Source organism: Ochotona princeps, chromosome 4, assembly GCF_030435755.1.
Source record: "Ochotona princeps isolate mOchPri1 chromosome 4, mOchPri1.hap1, whole genome shotgun sequence".
Lineage (NCBI taxonomy): Eukaryota > Metazoa > Chordata > Mammalia > Lagomorpha > Ochotonidae > Ochotona > Ochotona princeps.
The window spans coordinates 49,950,589-49,968,622 of NC_080835.1; the positions used below are offsets into that span (position 1 = coordinate 49,950,589).

Here is an 18,034-nt window from a genome sequence, read left to right on the forward strand (position 1 = left end):
GTCTACATCAGAGACTTGTCCAACTGCCAACTCTTTCCTAACAACCCATCTTCACTTAAGTTAACCAAGACAGTTTCTATTCTTTGCAACTAGATGATGATGGTTTGGAATAGCAGCAGATCGTGGGAAAGAAGGTTTGCAAGCAGTAGATCTTCAAAAGAGTGTGATAATCTCTCCAGCATCACAGCATAATGCAGAATGGTGAAGGTTTTCCCATTGCTGGGAGAGCGGTTTCGTGAAACTGAATTAGCTTGAATGAGTTTCTGTTCTTTGCAAAAGAAATGATGCTTGACTGAGATCCACCATAATGAAAGTCTGGAGGAATGAGGATGAAATATGAGAGAATCCATGGCATGACTTAAACTGCCAGAGATGGTCACAAAGGTTAATTACAACCTTAGCACAATTCTAAGCCACTTCACCTAGGGTTAAGAAGGGGTGTGAAAGCTTGAGCCAGTTCATCTGGTAAAGAAACTAGCTGGTGTGGATTAAAGTTTCAGTTTTTAAATGGAGCCATCAAGTTCTTATCCAATTGACACCAAATTTTTATTTGACTGCAAATTTAGTTCATTTTTATAGCATACATATATGTAAATAAATCTGCTTTCTGAGATTTTAACCAACTCTTAACTGACTTAACCCTTTCTCCCTTTTACCCTCTCAATCTCCCTTTGTCTTTCTTTTTTTCCCCCTAAAGATTTATTTATTTATTTATTTTTATTGGAAAGGTGGATAGGAAGATCTTCTGTCCAATGATTCACTCCCCAAGTGAGCGCAACGACCGGTACTGCGCCGATCCGAAGCCTGGAGTCCAGATCCTCTTCCGGGTCTCCCACGCGGGTGCAGGTCCCAGGACTGTAGGGCCATTCTCTACTACTTTCCCAGGCCACAAGCAGGGAGCTGGATGGGAATCAGGGCTGTCAGGATCAGAACTGGTGCCTATATGGGATCCTGACGCGTGCAAGGCGAGGACTTTAACCACTACACTATCACGCTGGGTGTCTTTCAAAATGTAAAACCTTCTTAGAGGCCACTGTTAAGGCAAAGCATTTAAAGCCCTTCACTGTTATGCCAACATCCCATTGGAGTGCTGTCCTGGGTCCTGACTGCTCCATTCCCCCTCCAGTTACCTGTTGAAAAAAGCCACAGAACATGGCACATGTGCTTGGATGGCTGCCATTCATGTGGGAGACCTGGATGAAGCCTCTGACTCTTTGGCCGTTTCCAGCTCCGGCCAGTGTGTTCATTGAGTCCATTGCGTCCACTGGGGGAGCAGTGGATGAAAGATCTCTTTCTCTGTACTGCACTTTCTCTCTGCTATTCATTAAAATAAATAGATAAACTTTCAAAAAAAATAAATAAAATCTTCTTTCCATCGCTGTGGTGCTAATGATCCCAGATGGATGGAAGGACTGAGGGAAGGAGTCCTTGACTTGGAGAACACAAGATTCAGTAGAGCGGTCAGTAGCACAGGTGACTTTCTGAGAGGACAGACCACATGGACCGGTCGTTTGCATGCCTCCTCAAGTCCTGATCCTGCAGTTAGTGCACTACTACATAGAGAAATTCAGGCTTCCCTTACGCTGATTGTTTTCCATTTTGGCTAAGAAACTATGACAGTGGCCTCTTGGGGCATCGTAACTGGGGCTTAAATCCTATCTAGTCTAGATTCAGGCCAGGCCCCACTATTTCAGGTGTGAAAACCTCACATAAAATCTGTGAGGTTCCTAAGGCAGAGGATCAGTTCTCATCCTCAGTGGCCAGAGATCCCCAGGAGGGTATGTCTGATAATGAATACCATGGTGACTTCTCTTGCACTGATTCTTATTTATGTTCTTCTAAGGGTGTTGGTGTCAGCAAAAAACAAGGAACATCAATTAAGCCATCAAGCTCTGATATTCTGAGTTTGGCCTGTGGTCAAACTCAGTATGCTTACTGCGTTTCCTGTACTCCAAGTATTGATTTTCATAAACCTCTCTCTCAAGGTTGCCAGCTACATTGTAAGCAGTAGATTAACTTTTTTGTCTTTTTTCCCTTATTCTTTTTCTTTTAAAAAGGATTTATTTACTTATTTGAAAGGCAGAATTACAGAGGCGGTATGCTTCTGAGTGAAAGAGAAAGAAATCTTCCATCACTGGGTCACTTTCCCAAACAGCCACAACATCTGTCACTGGGTTGGTCTAAAACCAGGACACAGGAACCTCTGTTGTGTCTCCCACATGCATGCAGGGGACAAGCATTTGGGTCATTCTCTGTCGCTTTCCCAGGCACATTAGCAAGGAGTTGGATCAGAAGTGGAGCATTTTTTTTTTTTCACTAAGATGTCGCTGAAAGTGAAGAAGAAAGCTTCTGCCTTTCCCAAAGCTGAAGCCAAAGCGAAGGCTCTGGAGGCCAAGAAGGCGGTGATGAGCGATGTCCACAGCCACATGTATACCTGCATGTCACCCACCTTCCAGTGGCCCAAGACTCAGGGCCTGCAGCAGCAGCCCAAACTCCCAGGAAGAACACCCCCAGGAGGAACAAGCTTGATTGCTACACTATCATCAAGTTCTCCCTGAGCACAGAGTCCGCTATGAAGAAATCAGAAGACAACAACACACTTGTGTTCATTGTGATGTCAAGGCCGACTAGCAGCAAATCAAATAAACCGTGAGGAAGCTCTGTGACACTGATGTGGCCCAAGTCAATACCCTGATCAGACCTGATGGAAAAAGAAGGCGTATGTGTGACTGGCTCCTGATTACGATTGTCTGGATGTCGCCAATAAAATTGGGATCATCTTAAGTGCATCCAGCTTTCTAATTCTAAATATGTATTTTTCACCATTAGAAAAAAGGTGGAGTAGCCAGGACTCAAACCAGCATCCATATGGGATGTGGGCATCACAGTTGGCAACTTAACCCGCTGCATCCCACAGACTCAAGTCTTGTTAAAATGTTTACTTCTTATGATTGTTCCAAACATGATTCCTTTCGTGTTGGTGTTTTATCTTACCTAGCAAAACACTTTATTCTTCTGCATCAATAAATCCGCATTGGGCCCTTTCATCTTCAAGACTTTTTTCTGCAGAAACTAAAATTGATGTGTCAAACAGCTTCAGATAAATTATATACTCCAAACTCAACACCTACATCTATCTCAGCTCCTTCGCATCCCCTTTCTAGGATGGGATAGGCTTGTAGGGTACATCTTAAACATTTTCACCATACAGACAAAGGAATCTACTTTAGCAGACATTTCTTTACTGCAAAGTCAGATATACAGAGAAGAGGAAGGACAGAGAGGAAGATCTTCCATCTGATGATTCACTTCCCAAGTGACTGCAACGACTGGAGCTGAGCCGATTCGAAGCCAGGAGCCAGGAGCCAGGAGCCAGGAGCCTCTTCCAGGTCTCCCACGTGGGTGCAGTTTCCCAAGGCTTTGGGCCGTCCTCGACTGCTTTCCCAGGCCACAAGCAGGGAGCTGGATGGGAAGTGGGGCTGCTGGGACACAAACTGGCACCTGCATGGGATCCAGGCGTGTTTAAGGCGAGGACTTTTAGCCACTAGGCCAACGTACAGGCTCTTTAGCAGACATTTCTATAATACTTGCCTTGAAGGATACAATTGATAACAACAGCATTTCCACAGTGATGGAGATCTGTGTGGGAAGCTGCATACTTCTGTGAGTGCCAGGTCTGTTGTAAAGCATGGGACCTTTTCAGAATCTCTACTGTATTCTTTCCTACCAACTTCAGTTTGCTCCCAGCACTGTTGGGAGAAATCACTTCTCCATTAGCTGCTCTGTAATTTCATTCATATGGATGATTTCTCCTCAAGACACAATTTTCAGCCTAAACAGAAGCTCTCTTTGTCTTATTTCTCAGAGCAGCCTGTGATGTTGTCATTGGTAACTAGGAGGGTTGGGCGGCACACTCGCTCGTGGGTGTGTTAGCAAGAGGCTTGCAGTTCTGTATGAAAGCCACTTGCCACATGGGCTGTTAAGTACTTGAAATGTGGTTAGTGTGATTGAAGGGTCGTGCTTTACATTTTATGACACTTCATTAATTAAAATTTAAAATTAGGACAGGGTTTAACAACAAAGCCATTGGATGAATTTAGGAAAATAGGGTTGAGGTCACGGCGTTTTCATCTGGTGGCTGGATTGTGCTCCTTGGTGGAGCTTGTTGGAGTGCTTGTGGGTGCTTGTTGGAGAGGGTTCAGGCGTGATGTGTTGCATAAACTTCATGGTGGGAGTTCTAGAAAGGTACTGGCATGTAGCTGAGGCTATAGGGCACCCTGATCAGCTTTGAGAACAATTTGTGTAAAAAGATTTACTTATTTTTATTGGAATGGCGGATTTGCAGAGAATAAAAAAGACAGAAAGAGATACCTTCTGTCCACTGACTTACTCCCCAGATGGCCACATGGCTGGGGCTGAGCTGAGCCAAAGCCAGGAGCCAGGAGCTTCTTCCAGATCCCCCACATGGGTACAGGATCCATGGGTCATCCTCTGCTACTTTCCCAGACCACAAGCAGGGATCTGGAAGGGAAGTGGAGCAGCTGGGATATGAGCTAGAGCACATATGGGATCCCAGCAGTTGCAAGGCAAGTATTTAGCCACTAGGCAATCGTGCAGGGGCCTGGAACTATTTTTAACTGCTATTCAGACTGCCAGACAGCATTTCTCTCCTCTTGGGGCTCTCTCTTCTTCGAGGTCCTATTTCTCCACTCTTTAGTGATAACGTCTTTTCATCCTTTGTCAGCTTTCTATGAGTTTTCTTTTCTCTCATGCCCTCTCTGGGGTGACTGACTTCGGGGCCCCCGGGGAGTAGGTGATGAGTGGCAGAGACAGAATCCACAGCCAGTTCTCCATGTCTGGTCAGGGTTTGTTTGTCTTTGGTAAGGCACAAACAAGGAAGACATCCAGAATTCAGAAATCATCTAAATAAAAAGAGAATTATTTAAGCAGCATAGAGATAGGGGCAGAGAGAGATTCCCCATTCTCAAATGCCTGCAATAGCAGAAGCTGGACCAGAATTGAAGCCAGGAACCAAAGCCAAGAGCTGGGAATTCAGTCTGGGTCTGCTATGTGAGTGGCAGGTGCTCAACTGCTTGAACCTTCAACACCTGCTGCCTCCTATGGCAGGAAATCGGAACTGGAAGGAGGGACTTGGACTCAAACCCATGCACTCCAATGTGGGATATGGGTATCTTAACTGCCAGGCCAAACAGTCATCCCTAAAAAAATTAGTTTTAAAACATCATTTCACTTTTACCAAAGCATAATATTCCTTCTTGATCAGTACCAGTAAGAACAAACTTCAGCCAAAAGAAAATATATGAATGGGAAACATCAGTGTATTGCTAATTTGTTGTGTGAGGTCAATATGATCAGTATTATCAAGAAAAGTGAAGTAGAAGATGTTTGAGTAACACAAAAGTTTTATAAACTTAGCACATGTGGGTTAATACAAGCAGGGAGTGACACGGCTAGGACTGAGCCCCAGGTATGCTGATGGGCACCCTGATGTCCTGTGTAACTAGGTGGGTGCCATCCTGTCCCTCACCCAAGGTTGTTGTGAAGGACAAGCCAGACAAGCCAGAAGGACAAGTCACCCCTAAATGGGTCCTTGAATTCAGAGTGCCTCTCCTCGCTGTATTCCATCATTTCCCCATTTGTCTTTTTGTTTTCCTAACATGTCTGCCTAGCTCATGGATTGGGTTGACAGACAAAACACAGGATGCCTAGTTAAAATTTAATTTTATACAGTCGATAACATTTTTTTGTGTGTTGTATGGGATGTATTTAATAAAAAATGTTTGCTGTTTATCTGAAACTCAAATTTAACTGAATGTTCTGTACTTTCATTTGCTGCCTGCAAATTCTCTCGCCATCTACATTAGTGCAGTCCAGGTCCCAGGTTCCCTCAAGTAGTCTGAGGAATCAAATAACAAGTCAAGTCAGAGCGGCTGAGCGCCTGCTTCGCATCAACACCTTGCTAAGGGCCACAGAGGTGCGGTTGGGACCGGTTTAACTGCTTCTGGCCTCAGTTTCTTCATGGCTGAAATGGAGGGGAACTTTAGTTTGGACTGGCTTTCATCCCTGCCTCTGCTACTGACAGCAGTGGCTCCTGGGCAAGCCCCTCTCCCTGTCTTACCCTCATGATTCCTTTATCGTGTGGCAAGTGAGAAGAAGCTCAAAAAACAAAGAAGCTATATGCAAAGAATGATGTGCTAGTGCTTCTTTTCCAACAAATCTAATTTCCCTGGATTCAAATGGCTCTTCTGGCCGCCGTGATATTTTTGGTAGCACTGTTTATTTGTCTAAGAAGCGCAGGCCGGGGTTTGGCTCTCAGCTCTGTTATTTATCAGCAGTCTGATTTCAGCAAGTGCTTTAGCTTCCATTTCCTGGACTCCTCACTGTGAAGAGGGTATGACTACCTCACTGTACCTCTGAAGGTCACTGTGCGGATTGATTGAATTAGTACACACAGAAGTTTTAAAACTGTGCCTAGCAAAAACCGGTTCTGTTTGAAGTCATCTGGATACTTGCCTGTCAGGGCTTTGGTGGGAGAAAGTGGAAGACAGTAAAAATTTTTTAAATAAAGTATGGGAATTGATTAGAAAATATTTGGAGAGAACTTGCGTTTTCAGAGACTGTGGCGTCAGTAAGGTCCAACAGATTTTTGAGAGACAAAGAACGACTCGACTAACACCTGCATTTTCAGTGGAATGAAATGGGATTTGCATTAAGACTTAAAATACGTTCAATTCTCATTACTTGCTGAATTTTGTCATATAAAGCTGTTGCAAATTCTGATTTAGTGAACAGGAAGTCATTACCTTCAGGAGAAATATAGGCTGAGGGTTCTGCAAGCGTCTTGTCATATTTTCCTCAACCAATCAACGCCTACATTTTTTTTGTGTGTGTGTGTGTGTATTTCTGCTTTAAAAATCTTATCTATGGTGCTGTGTGATAGCATAACAGTTAAAGTCCTTGCCTTGAATATGCTGAGATCCCATGCGGGTGCCGGTTCTAGTCCTGGTGGCCCACTTCCCATCCAGCTCCCTGCTTGTGGCCTGGGAAAGCAGTCGAGGATGGCCCAAAGCCTTGGGGACTCTGCACCCATGTGGGAGACCTGGAAGAAGCTCCTGGCTCCTGGCTTTAGATTGGCTCAGCTCCAGCCATTGGTGGTCACTTGGGGAATGAATCATTGGGCAGAAGATCTTCCTCTCTGCTCTCTGTCTCTCCTCCTCTCCGTAGATCTGATTATCCAAAAAAAAAAAAAAAAATCTTATCTAACGTATGCTGATTACTTAACATTGAACTCATGGATGACAGTAGCCTAATCCACACCTAAAAGAGGCTACCTAGCTAAGAGTTTTCTCAACACAGTCCTGTATTTAAGGCCCCTAGACCACACATTAGCACTGTGCTTGGGGGGAGGAGTCACTGAAACCAATGAAATCACGAGAAAAAAGCAGAAAGATGTGGAAAATGGGACCCTAGACAGACCATGAACAAGTCACTTGCTTATGGCTAGGAGCTGAAGCAGGAAGGCAGAGAGCAACGCCTTGTTGATCCTCGATGGGAACATGGGCCACTTTGTGTATGCCTGCAAACAGCCACAAAAACACCCTGAGCACTGGGAGTGACAAGTAACTGTTGGTAGATGGATTTGCACATAACGACTCTGAATATAATGAAGATCAACTGTACATATCAAAGGATAGCTTCAGTACCTACGAGGCCCAGAAGGCCCTGTGTGATTTGCTTGGCTAACTGGTGAGGAGGGGCTGTGCGTTCACCTTGGTTCTCCCCTGCCTTCAGGAATGCGTGCTGTGTGTGTGGCTCTCCAGTGCTGGCTGGATGAGCACTGTCTCTTTCCTAAAGGAATTGAGAGCTTTGAGGTACCACTTCCAGTTTTTTCTTTTTAAAAAATTATTATCATTTTATGATACAGTTCCATAGGTCCTGGAGTTCCCCTTATTCTCTCCCCAATTCCCTTCTCCCTCATTGAGTTCCCCTATATCATTACTATAGTATAATTCTTCATACACAGTCATATGTCCATCATTGCGGGCATGGACAATGGCAGAGAGTCCAGCATCCTATTGTCAAGATATAGTGAACAGTTTCATTGGGAGTCTATCCTTGGTCTGGAAGCAGAGATGCATACTGCATTGTATCCTCACATCTGGATATGATAGTCTCCATTACACAGTTACTATACATCTCCTTAAACAAACACATCCAGTTTCGACTTCGCTTATGATACAGAACTCCCTCCTGTCACTCTATGCATGAGTCAGTTTATTTATTTGTTTTAGGTTTAGTTATTTGTATTTGAAATGCAGATTTACACACACACACACACACACACACACACGCAGAGAGAGATCGTTGATTCATTCTCCCAAATGGCAGAGCCGGAATTGAATCAGGTGGAAGCTAGGCTGCTCCTCTGACTCTCTCACATGAGTGCAGGAGCCCGAGGTCTTGGGTCATCCTTCACTGCTTTCCCAGGTGCACCAGCAGGTGTCTGGATGGGAAGTGAGCAGCTGGGACACAAACCGGTGCACATACGAGATGTAGGCACTGCAGATTGCAGACTGGCTGTAGAGGCACAGCACCACTCCCTCACAAGCCAGCTTTTAGCCAAATTTGTCAGAAAAGCAAAAACATCGATCAGATAAAGGAACCTTAGGCTCACACCCCTGCAGAGATCGACTGTGAAATTTCCTCGCTCTATTATATTTAATTTTGATCAGTTTAAGTATAATTAAAAAATACTTGGTTCAGCTACTGAAAACTTTTAAGTAAATTTGGAACAACTTGGGTATGTGATTGTACTCTTTCAACTATAAATTATTGAAATCTAAATATGGACTAATTATGTCCAATGAGAAATCAGTATCTGAAATGATACTTTCTGTAAATGTAAGATATATTTACAGAGCCACTCAAAAGAATGCAAAGTATCCTAATTAATGTACTTTTCTATATGATTATAAGTTCATATGGTGATCTATTGAATATAATGAGTCAAATAAGACATTGTTCTAATAATTTTAATTGTTTCTTGTTTTTTAGAAATGCAATTACTAGAAACTTTAAAATTGCACACATGAGTAGACAGTACTGAATTAAGAAGTTATTCATCTTTGGGGTCAGCGTTGCTTGCAACACCGACACCCCATATAGGTGCTGGTTCGTGTCCTGGTTGCTGTGCTTCCAATCCAACTCCCTATTGATAGTCTGAGGAAAGTAGCTGATGGTCACATGTTATCTTTAAGTTCCTGCCACTCACGTGGGAGACCAGGAAGAAGTTCCTGGCTTTTGGCTGTTGCAGCCATCTGGGCAGTGAACCACTGGATGGAAGACCTCTGTCTGTCTCTCTCACTGTTTCTCCCTCTCTTTGTAACTCTGCCTTTCAAAATAAATAAATGAACCTTAGAAAGTTATTTATTCCTCACACTGTGATGATGGCACTAGGTGGCAGTAGCACAGTCACATGACCTAATAAGGCTTGCAGGTTTCCCCAGAGGTCTTAGGCAGAGACCCTGTCCTGTCTTTTTTCTGGAACCTAAATGATTCTTCTCTTTTTCTTCTTGTTAGATCCTTTGGGTTTCACCATGGGGCACTGTAGTCTGGTTTCCTACAGAAACTTCAAATCCTAAAATAAGTTCTAAGAACAGATTTAATTTTTTCTTGCTTGAGTCACATTTCAACAATGCAATCTTCGTAAGTACAGCACAAAGTGGACATTACATTTTTTTGCCTCTCTGAATTTTTCCATTCTAGGTGGAGCTATGTAACTCTACAGTCTTCTTAATAACTTGCAAAAATTTTTAGTGTGGAAGCATCTATGAATAAATTTATCCCTTCCTCCCACCTCCTTTTTTTTTCTTTAATCCATCTTTAGGTCATACCAATAGGATGGCTCCAGTCCACCACACAACCTTTCCCCTTCCTGCAATAACTTCCCAGGCCGATTAGTTCTGACTAAATCTACTTTGCTGTGGACAAGACCCCCAGACTAGCTTTCCTGCTTTGGGTTTCTTTCCCCTAAACCAGGCTCTGAGTCAGTCCTCTGCATTCTGTGGGGGCAGAAGTGTCTTTTTCACGGCTCTGCAGCCCATTCATCATGTGGCTTAGATGCAGCTTGGTGACAAGCAAAGGTATCTTACAATCTGTGTCCTACCTATGTCAAGTAATATTTCCCTATCCAACTTCACCATAGCAAGATGTCCTGATTAAATTATAGCTTCTACAAAAGGACAAGTTAAAGAACAGGTGCTAGATCAACTTTGCATAGTACTTTTCCTTTGGGGGACTCAGTGGATGACTGTGAGAACATCATATAGCTGGTTGTGATGGATGCCAGAAGGCTGGGGTACCAGTCTCAGGAACCATTCTCCAAGCTGCAGAGATCACTCTCACCTTTGGATTTCATGGGAAGCTTGGAGACCAATTAAGATATATATTTTTAAAGATTTATTTTATTTTTATTATTAAGTCAGATATACTGAGAGGAGGAGAGATGGAGAGGAAGTGGAGCTGCCGGGATTAGAACCAGCGGCTATATGGGATCAAGGCGAGGACCTTGGCCACTAGGCCACGCTACCAAGCCCCCAATTAAGATATTTTTACACCTTTCAAAGCTCTCACTTGCTTCTCCATGGATGAGTTAGTGAATGGGCTATATAGCTCATCGGGCTTGGCTCTCAGTTGCACTCTATTCTGCTTCTAAAGTCCAACAAGCAAAAATAGAAAAAGAAACATTCAATCAGGTAATTTGTTCTGTGTAACACCAAGTCAGTTGTCCTAGGCAGCGTGGAGTGGGAGGACTAGTGCTGCTTTTTGTTCTCAGGCTCACTTCTCTAGTTTTCTCAGTTGTACTAATCAGTAACTTATCTGTTCTTTGAATACTGAAGAAATGACAGCTACTTTTTCCAACAAAATTTCATAAGCAAGCACCATCCAACTAACGTAGTGCTAAATCTTCAAAGTCAAATTATTTTTCAGGTATATAAGCCATGTGACTCATGTTGACTTGACCTTCTTGAGCTTTGTCCCAGATCCGCAGGGCGAGGCTTGTGCCAAGATGAAGGCTAGCGCAGTCCTACAGCTGTGGATGTTTTCCTGAAGTCACCACTCACCTGCAATTGCTGCCCATGACACCTTGGCTGAGCCCGTTTTCATATCCCACATTCTATCTCCCGAGCCAGAGAGGGCTGCTTAGGAGAGGTAGGCCATATCATTCTCCAAAGATCTATCCTGTTCTTTATCATGTGAGTGACAAAATATATCCCTGCATCCGAGGGTTTAGCTGAGAATTCCATATTAGCCCAAGGAGGAGGCCTACAGGGCTTTTGCTAGCAGCTTTTCAGTGGTTTAAGAATGTAAACTCCACCTAGGAGTAGGCCTTCCTGGGACCAGAGCCTGTTGAATTCCTTACAGCGGGGATTGCAGCAGAGTCTATTAGGAACAGCTTGCAGATTTTTTGACTTTTGAGATGTCATGTTTTGGGGAGGAGCCCAACTCCTAATTCCTGATCAATTAACAGGAATTAACAGTAATTAATAACCTCTGAAACTCTGGGCACCTGCCAACCTCAAGTTCATCTTCATGCACAGTGTGATGAGGCACTCAGTGTGTGCGGGACAAACTATCCACCAAGCTGACTTGATTTACTTGTTAAATAGCCTTTCTGCTCTTAAACCTTGCCCTAGGTGCCCATACACATACTAGTTTCCTCAGTCTGCTGTTAACACATTTCTAAGGAATCACCAGAAGGGGTTGTCATGCAAATTAATTTATTTATAGAAAATAGAGACCACAAGAAATAATTTACAAAGTCACAACTTCATGAACAGGGAAAATTGGTGTTTTATCAGTGTGCCATTTATTACCATAACTGAAATACTTGATATCAGCTTTCTGTCTGGAGTCATGGTTGTATAATGAGCCAGGAAGGGAGACAGAATCTAGGCTGAACTTGAATCCCAATAGGCAAACCTCTCCTGAAAATCACCCTCTACAGGCATGCCCCCATTAATCCAAAGACATCCCATCGACCCCAACTCTCAGATGCCATTGATAGATCAATTGGTAATTCTAAATCCATTAAACATCAGAGTTTAGACAGTCCTGTGAGGTTTAGGGAGACAAATCCTACTCAACCCATAGCAGGTCCCTTTTTCTTTTTTTTTTTTTTTATAGAGAAATAAAAAGATGAAAGCGCAAGGTCTCGACATTATGTGGAGAGGTGGGTATATGTGTTTGCAGGCAGAATTCAGAAATGTGTTCCACCATAGGCTGCAAATAATGGTAATAAGATGTAAGCTCCTCCTGGGGCAGAGATCTCAGTATTGAAATGAAGCACAAGTGATCTTTGGGAACTCTCTGACTCACCTGCTCAGGCGTTGCCCTTGCAGAAGCATCTAGACTAGTCCAGTGTGGCTGGCGATTGCAGCTCTCCCTGGAACGTGCCTGAACACCAGAAAGACGACTGTGGAGAACATCTGGAGCTTTAAGGTCTTTAAATAGAAATGAGTCACAATTAAGAATTTTGACCTGCTCTGGGCATCAGCTGAACACATTACCACAAGTTTAGAGGCTTAAAGCAACAGAAATATATTCCTTTACAGTGCTGGAGAGCACAGGTACCAATAACAGAGTTGGCAGAGCCACCTGTCTTTGGAAGGCCGTGCGGGGGAATGCATGACAGGCCTCTTTCTCCCAGCTTGTGGCTTTCCTCCAATCTCTGTCTCTGTTTTTACTTCGGCTTCCTCTCTGTGCCTCTGTGTCTTCTTTTCTTCTTATAAAGGCACGAGCTATTGGATTTAGGGCCCATCCTAAATTTAGGATAATGTCATCTCAAGAGCCGTAACTGCATCTGCAAGACCCCCCCTTTTTTTTTTCAAGAGAAGTCATGCTCACAGACATGGATGAGAACTTGCATATATCTTTTGGGCGGTGCCTTAGTCAATCCATTTAAACGTGAAATAAGATAATGGCTACTTGTCCTAACTGTTGCCATAAAAAGAGATGTCCAGACCTCTTGGTCATAATAGACTAGATACACATAATATACCATCACTTTGGATATTTTGACTTCTGGAATCAGGACAACTTGTTATTTCCTCTTGCTTCTAATTTACAGTTATGTTAATTGTTGGTGGCACAGAGCTCCCTCATTGTGTGAACTGGCCTTGTCCCTTCCGTAGACAGGATATCTGTGACAAAGGGTGGAAGGTTGTGTCTGGCCGCTGAGGCCCAGTCCCTGTTTAACTGCTGCTCTGTCTGTGCCTCAGGCTGTTAATTTTGATTCAAAGGTTAAGTTTTTGAAGGATGCCTCAGTTTTTGGGAAGCTGAAAGTGAGAGTCAGGTCAGGGATGTTTCTTGTACCATCAATACACATAGATGTCTCATTGTTTTTCAGATTTTTTCCCCATTAATAATCACAGACTGTTAGACTATTTATGAGACAATGAGTTCCAACGTGTAAACAGTCCAAAAATCTCTAGAGAATCTTTCTACTTGTATCCAGCAACAAGGCAGCAATTGTCTTTGAAAAGCAGTATAATTTTCAGCTGCTAAGAGCATTGCCTTTAGTTAAATATCCTCAGGTTGGACATTTGGCTTAGCAGCTACGATGTTGGCATCACATACTGGGCCGCCTGGCTTCCATTCTTGGCTCTAGCTCCTGACTCCAGTTTCTCACTATTGCAGCTATTGGGAAGCAGCAGGGATGAGGTAAGAACCTGGGCCCCTGGCTCCCACTTGGGAGGCATGATTGAGCGCCCCGCTTCCAGCTTCAGTCTGGCCCAGTCCAAGCATGTGCAGGCATTTGGAAAGCAACCCAACAGATGGGAGCCTAGTCTCTCTCTGCCTCTCAAATAAAATCAAACTGAAAAATTTAATCCTTAATACTTTTTCTTTATTTTCCTTACAGGAGTTATCTCCTTATCACCATCTTGGTGGGAAAGGTAGAAATTACAGAGACTTCAAGTCTCATCTGCCTCCCAATTTAGAAGGCCCAATGGGTACATCTGGACTCAGAAAATGATGTTTCAAAGTTAGGTTTTTGACATATTGAGTATTTTGAACTCAGAGGGATGGCAAGATCTCAGAGCAATGTCCTCTTGGCTTTCTCCTATCCTTCTGTCTCTCTCTTGCCTTTCTTCCTCTCCAGCAATGTGGGGAAAACGGAGTTCCCTTCTCCAAGGTAAGTTATGGAGATTAGAATCCCTCTCCCTGCTAAACAAGTATAACATCTAAACGGTCATTCTCTTTCCCTTCTGCCTTGAAGATCCTCGTTTCAGAGAAGTTGCGCCCCTTACCCGGGGGAGGGAGAGCTGCACAGAGAGGTCCCAGAGATCTGGATTGGACTGGCTGGGTTTTGTCGCTCAGTCTGTTAGCACTGGGCCATACCCTTTTGCCAACTGCATTTCTACATGACTGTCCTTCATCATGTCTAAACCTGAAATAGACTAAATTTTAGTGTCAATTTTGAAGTCTACTAGGGCATATAAAATTCTAATTAAATGAATCTGTTCTGCCTTTCTGTTGTTAATCTGTCTTTTGTTATAGCAGTGTCACACTGAACCCTTACAACGGACAGGAAAGCTGTCACTCTTTTGTTTCTTTGGGTGGATATGATTGGATTGTATAACTGAGCTACAATTACTGAAATTCTTTTCAACCTTATTCAAAGCATGTAGCTTCCTTGACCCACAATACAGAGTGTGTAAGAATTCCAAGAATTCCATGTGGGTGCCCCAGAAGAAGCTCCTGACTCCTGGCTTTGGATCACATTGCCTCAATCCGATTGTTGCAGTCATTTGTGGAGTGAACCAGTGGATGGAAGATTTGTCTTTCTTTTCTCTGTGGATCTGCTTATCTAATAAAAATAAATAAATCTTAACCCTCCCCCCCCCGCAAAAAACCTCTAAGGTGAAACAGCATAGCTGAAAATCGTCATGGCTGTGTCCATGACTGTGGGTGAGATTTGATATCCACAGTCACCTCGGGCTTCAGCTTACCCCCCATTGCCTGGCGTGGGGGATGAAACCCAGGCCATTACAGATGCCATTCACGCACCTGTGCCTCTCTCACTCCTTCCCTCTACACTGCATCTCTCTGCAGGATTCTGGGGAGAGCGTTGAGAGATGCCGGGGTGTCCCCCACATCCTATGAAGGGAAAGTCAAGTCAGTGTAAGCAAGGCAGATAGACAAACGAGGAAAGGTGGAACCCTGTTCCTTGCTTGGGGGGCGGGGTATGGGTTAGAAGTTGATAATAAAGTTTTCCACCATGAAGAATTCCAAGGTGAGCATATTGTGACTCTGAAGTTCACTCATTAAGTGTTGCTCTTCGTAGCAGGGGGAGATGCTACATGTGTTTCATGGGCTTCAGTGCTGCTCGCTCTTTTAGGTGAGCTCAATTTGCTGACTCCTTTAAGACTGGTCTTTAGACCTCAGGGCACACACAGATCCCCTTGGTAGGATGTACAGAGTGCAATCATACTGTGAGTTTTGACCTTTTCCCAGCATAGTCATATACAGAAAGATGGCTTCTAGCAATGCTGGGCATGGGCAGTGCGCACTGCTCTCTCCATCAGTCACACGAGCATGAGGGTAAACAACTGACTCTAAAGTGTCCTTTGTTGCTAAGCTATGACACTCAGTAGGTTAGGTATGTTAAATGCATTTTGTATTGCAATGTTTCAACTTACAATGCATTTATTAGGCTATAACTCCATTGTACATCAAGGCTATCTATAAATACATCCATTGATTAATCATTGTCAACATCATAATATCCTTGTACTTAGTATGGCCTCCCAAAGAGTTCTCACACTAGTCAGCTTTTTGTAACTATAATTAAATGCCTGAAGTGACTAACTTTGCAAAGGAAAGAGGGTTTTTTTGTTCATGGTTTTTCTACCCTAAGCTGACAAAAGCTGCTGTAGCAGGGCTGTCTGAATGTCTTGCGGTCTTGAGTGTTGCCCAAGTCATGAATCATTCTGTTCAAATAAACTCCTTAGAAATGGAATGTCTAAGTTGATCTTTTAACAGAAGGTATTTTGTATCTTTGTTTTCATCTTTTCTTCACCTTCACTGGAAACTGCAATATGGTTCTTTCTTGGAACTTCATGGCTAGGGTCTCATTACTTCAATTTCTATCTGGGCTTTGCTGACTTGGAATTTGAAGAATTCTTCGCTGACTCTGAAAAATTTCTGGGAGGCCCATGTTATTTCTACCTACCTCATGGGCTTTTATTTCTCAGTATCTCTCAGTTCTTATTCTTGAAGTTTTGGTAACAATGCTAGTAAAACCATGATTTGCTTTATTGCTAAGTTTTAAGGTCTTGCTTATTCTAAAATAACCATAGAGGAATTCAGCAGGTCTTTAAAAAACACCTATCTATGACTGGCATTGTGGCATAGTGGGTAACGCCACTGCTACCCATGACGCTGGCATTCCATATGGACATCAGTCAGCTCCCTGCTAATGTGCCTAGGAAAGTGACAGAGGATGGCCCAAGTGCTTGGGCCCCTGCATCCGTGTGGGAGAGCCCAAGAAAGCTTCTGATTCCTGGCTTCAGCTTGGAGCAGGAGTGTTAAGCTAACACCGTGGTGGGTGATGCTGGGGGACATAACTGAGAGAAGGATGTGAAACTGGAGCTGTGACTGACACACACTTAATCATCACTCTACCACAGTCTTTCCCAAATGCGTGAATTGGACTTCCTGTTACTGAGAACAGTCTGAGTTGGTGTTGCTCGCTCAGTCTGAAACCATTTCAACCGGTGCATCCTTGCCTGCTCTCTCTGGAAGAGATGGTGGTTTACAGCACATTCTCAAGTGCATTCATTTTCCCTGTGTTCGGAGGGAGCAGGCTCTGTGAGGCTGCATTGTAATCTCAGCACTGACACATTTCTGGCATTAGTCACCCATTCTTTGCTGTAATTCGGCCTCGGGACCTTAGAGGCTTCTGCTGTTCCCCTTCAGGACACAGGGTTCTTCATAGTCAAGAGTCCTGCACAGGTTGGGAGATTTCAGGATCAGATTTCAGGATCAGTAAATTGCTTGGAGACTCCAATCAGCTTGCTGAGTGTTGCTAGACAAGGCATACAATTTTCTAAACTGCCAACAATACCAACTCACCCAGCACCCACGTTATCAACATTCTCCCTCCCTCCACTCCTAGGAGGATGGAAGCACTTGCCCTCACTCTCAGTAGGTGCTAGGCTTGTAAGTCCCCGTCCAGGGAGGGCTGGGAGAGGACCAGTAGACGGGGCCACAGCCAACCTCCATCAAGCCAGGCACAGCTGATCTACTCTAATCCTTCAAAGCCTTCAAAGGAAGAGCTTTCCTGTTTGTCCTCCAAGTGTGGGGGGCGGCAGGTAGACGCCTGTAGAACTTTATCCCTGAAACCCCAAAAGCAGAGAATTAAAGAAAATAGAATACTGCTTCCCAGCAGGAAGTAACAGAGAAGCGAGAAACAAAACCGTCGGTGGTTAAACCCAAACAGCGACTGTTCACACACACACCAGCGGATGCCCCGCCCGGCTCTACCCGCTCACTTGGCACAGCCTCAGGCTAGAGAGTTCTCGCTCTGCAGCGGAACATTCCAGGGCCTCCCTGTCCACCGCGCCCAGCCCGGGAGCTGCGCAAACACAACCTTCAGCGACGTGGGAGGCCGAGGGCAGGCGGCAGCCATTCTGGAGTTATCCCTTTGCCGAGCTAACACATAGTTTCTCTGCCCACTTCGTGCAATAAATAACATTTTCCGTGACTCGTCCGTTGCCGTGGGAAGGGTACATTCCAGAAAAAGGCACACTAGGGAATTGAGGAGGGGAGGGAAACTCCGACTCAGCCAGAGGACTTGTGGGGGGCCGATTCTGAGCCAACTTGCTTCCCCGCGGGTCCTGGGGCGGGGCGGCAGCTCGGGGCTCGTCCTAAAGACCCCGCTGCCTACATCCCGCCCCCCCCCCCGCCCTCCCAGGCCAACTCCTCCTGTCTGAGTCACGGCTGGAGCCGG

General features: G+C 44.3%; 1 long non-coding RNA gene, 1 other non-coding gene and 1 pseudogene across 2 annotated transcripts; 2 read left to right on the forward strand and 1 right to left on the reverse strand.

The window, feature by feature from the left end:
• Window positions 1-2,321: 2,321 nt before the first annotated feature.
• Window positions 2,322-3,896, forward strand: LOC105942093 (large ribosomal subunit protein uL23-like; annotated as a pseudogene).
• Window positions 3,897-5,943: 2,047 nt separating this feature from the next.
• Window positions 5,944-12,754, reverse strand: LOC131480203 (uncharacterized). The gene is made up of 3 exons (XR_009245328.1): window positions 12,634-12,754; window positions 12,400-12,524; window positions 5,944-6,043 (listed from the first exon to the last, which is right to left on the reverse strand). It is a non-coding gene; the product is annotated as an uncharacterized LOC131480203 (long non-coding RNA).
• Window positions 12,755-14,952: 2,198 nt separating this feature from the next.
• On the forward strand, window positions 14,953-15,077 carry LOC118759637 (small nucleolar RNA ACA64). Its single transcript, XR_004996322.2, has one exon. It is a non-coding gene; the product is annotated as a small nucleolar RNA ACA64 (small nucleolar RNA).
• Window positions 15,078-18,034: the final 2,957 nt, after the last annotated feature.